The sequence below is a fragment of the Peromyscus leucopus genome, chromosome 7 (genome assembly GCF_004664715.2).
Source record: "Peromyscus leucopus breed LL Stock chromosome 7, UCI_PerLeu_2.1, whole genome shotgun sequence".
Taxonomy (NCBI): Eukaryota; Metazoa; Chordata; class Mammalia; order Rodentia; family Cricetidae; genus Peromyscus; species Peromyscus leucopus.
In genome coordinates, this window is record NC_051069.1 from 22,455,621 (window position 1) to 22,459,029 (window position 3,409).

Below are 3,409 nucleotides of genomic sequence, written 5' to 3' on the forward strand. Positions count from 1 at the left end.
ATGACGTCCCAGGCTTGTGTCCTAGGGATGTAAGTTCTCCTTTCTTATGCCCAAGTTCCTCTTCATTCATTCAGTTGATTTTTCCCTGGAAACTCCCAGCACAGTATGATAATAAACATGAACCAACACTTCAAACTCCTTTTCCTTCTCATGATATCTTAATAAATACGATTATTGTAAGAACAACTGGAAGAAGTGGGAGAGACGAGACGGTGTGATCTTTTTTTAACCGATTACAATTTTTATCTGATCACAAGACCAGAGGTGGACATCTCACGGATGTGTCAAACTTAACATCTCAACACTGTCCATGAATCTTTTTTGTGTTTTTTTTTTGTTTGTTTTTAAGATTTATTTATTTATTGTGTATACCGTGTTCTGTCTGCATGTACGCCTGTCCTCCAGGAGAGGGCACCAGATCTCATTATAGGTGGCTCTGAGCCACCCGTGGTTGCTGGCAACTGAACTCAGGAGCTCTGGGAGAACATCTAGCGCTCTTAACCTCTGGGCCATTTCTCCAGCCCGGTAACTCAGATCTTAAAAGGTCTTATAATAAAAACCTAGAACCAGACATTAGGGTGAAAGCTGAAAGATCAGAGAAACAGAACAAGCCAGCAACAAGCTCTTACCTCTAGGAAATCCTCAGTCTCTAGACAGTGAGTTCCTGTTTCCTTGTGCCTTATATACCCTTTTCTGTCTGGGATTAAAGGCATGTGTGCTTCTCAAGCAAAGGCATGAGATCTCAAGTGTTGGGATTAAAGGTGTGCGCCACCACTGCCTGGCTCTGTTCCTAGTGTGGCCTTGAACTCACAGAGATCCAGACAGATCTCTGTCTCCTCAGTGATAGGATTAAGGGTATGTGTCATTACTATCTGGCCTCTCTGTCAAATCTAGTGTCTGGCTCTGTCCTCTGATCCCCAGATAAGTTTTATTGGGGTGCACAACATATCACCACATAACACAAAGCCCTAATTTCCCCTTGTCTGCCAGTCTTCCAGTGCCACTACCATCTATTCTTGTCTTCAGGTCAGAGATCTGGGTGTTGTCCTTGATTCCCTGCCCCCCCCCATGCCACCCCTTCTCACCTCCTACACCTAACCTGTCAGACCCATTAGCTCTTCCTCCCAAACAGAGAGTGTTTATTGTCCAGTACTCCTTTTCTGATGCCACTATCCTAGCCAAAACTGCCACCATACCAGGCATGGTGATGCACGCTTTTAATCTCAGCGCTCAGAAGGAATGGCAGGCAGTTCTCAGAGAGTTCGAGGCCAGTCTCATTTACATAGCATTTACAAGTCTGAGGCCAGTCAGGGCTACATAGTGGGACCCTGTTTCAAAAACAAGACAAAACAAAAGCTGCCACCGTTCTTTCTAGCTAGATTCTGACATTGCCCCTTAGTCTGCTTTTCCTTAGTTCTCTTCCATGCTCCTTTTAAAAGAGCGGACTATTCTAGAAGAGTGATTCAGGGGGCTGGGGAGATAACTCTGTGGTTAAGAGCCCATACTGCTCTTCCAGAGAACTAGAGTCTGAGCTCCAGCACCCATATCAGGAGGCTTATAATTGCCTGCAACTCCAGCTCCAGGGCATCCACTTCCTCTTTTGGCCTCCATGGGCACTTGCCCTCGCGCGCTTTCTCCCTTCTCCTTATTGCCCCCTAAAAACACTCTCTTACTTTCAGATGTATGTTACAACCTCCACTCTGCTTCCCAAAGTCTGTGTGGCCCAGCACTTCAGAGAACCTATGACTATCTTTTCATAGACTTTAAGTCATCTGTGGGCTTCTAATACCTAAGACAAAAGCTTGGTGAGTAGCTCTTACACTGTTTTCTTTGGTGAGCCTGTATATGTTCAAAACTGATGTGACCCCCTCCCCCAAGGTATTTTTGACCGGTAGTCGGTCGAATCCATGGTTGTGGAACCCACAGACACAGGGCTCTAACTATATTCATTTACTGAATAATGAACACACCTGCCATCTCTGAAAACCTGGCTGGCCCTGGCTCGGCAGATGTTTGAGACACCGAACCATTTGGAGCATGCATTAGATAACATCTTTTGATACGTTTTCTGTACTTTAGAGAACAGCCCTGAAGATCCCCCTCAAACCTGTTTGTCCTGCTCACTTTTTTTTTTAACCTTCCTAGGCATTCTCCATTTCCATTCTGAGTAAAATCTTGTCTGGTCCTTCACTACCAATGTAGATAGCGACGATCTGGAGGTTTCAGTCTCTCATCTCTCACAGCTCTCCTCACTCACATCCACACCAACCTTAGCAGCCTTGACTCAGGGTTCCTCTTACAGCAAGATCCAGGGGAAAGACTTCAGTTGTGGTAATGGCAAGCTCTCCAAATGTCCTTGGAGGTTTGCTGAGCCTTGGGTGAGCTCTCTCATTTTGGCTAGAGAGTGGGCTGTCTTATGGGCTGCTGAACTGAAGGCAATGTGTTTTTCTTCAGCAAAGAAGGGCCTGACTTGTTACCATAATCTCAGTAATTTTCTAATACCAGTGAGAAACTGGAAACTCTAGCCTTCTTTATTTGTATGTGTATGAGTGTTTGCCTGTGTGTATTTGTATGTGTGTCTGGTGCCTGTGGAGGTCAGAAGATGACATCTGATTCCCTGGAACTGGAGTTACAGATGTTTGGGAGCCACCATATGGGTGCTGAGAGCCAAATTCCTGCCTTCTGAAAGAGCAGTCAGTGCAGTCAACCACTGAGCCATCCTTTCAGCCTAAGACTCCATTCTAGAAGAGGAGGAGGAAGAAGAGGGAAAATAAGAAGAGGAAGAGGAGGGGGAGGAGGAGAAGGAGGAAGGAGGAAGGAGAAGAAGGAGGAAGAAGAGTTGGGCTTAGGATCTCCTCACAGGGGCCCTGAGTGTAAGGTCCGAGCTACAGAGGCACAAGTCGCAGCTGGTCAAGCTTTCAGGAAGTTTCTCTCACTCTTTGACCGAATGTTGCTTGAAAGGAGTGTTATGAAACTGTAGCCAAAGGTGGCGTGATGACGCTTCCGGAAGTGTCTCAAGGAAAAGTATTGCAAGCACAGTATCAGCTGTGGATCAGGTGCCAAGAGGAAGGGTGGAGAGATCCAACCAGTCAGTGTGAAAACTGGAGACAAAGTTCTTCCAGAGCATGGAGGCGCCAAAGCAGTTCTAGACGACACGGTTACTTTTTATTTAGACATGATGACATTTTTGGAAAGTATGTGGACTGAAATCACTGCTAAAATGGTGTCACATAAGGCTGTCCATCCCCCTGAAGTTCTGAACATTTATTTCATCATGTAAATAGTTTCCATTCTTCCTTTTTTTTTTTTTTTTGTTTTTTTGTTTTTCGAGACAGGGTTTCTCTGCGTAGCTTTGTGCCTTTCCTGGAGCTCACTTGGTAGCCCAGGCTGGCCTCGAACTCACAGAGAT

General features: G+C 45.6%; 1 pseudogene; it reads left to right on the plus strand.

Moving 5' to 3' along the window:
• LOC114690357 lies at nucleotides 1-3,207 on the plus strand (annotated as a pseudogene).
• Nucleotides 3,208-3,409: the final 202 nt, after the last annotated feature.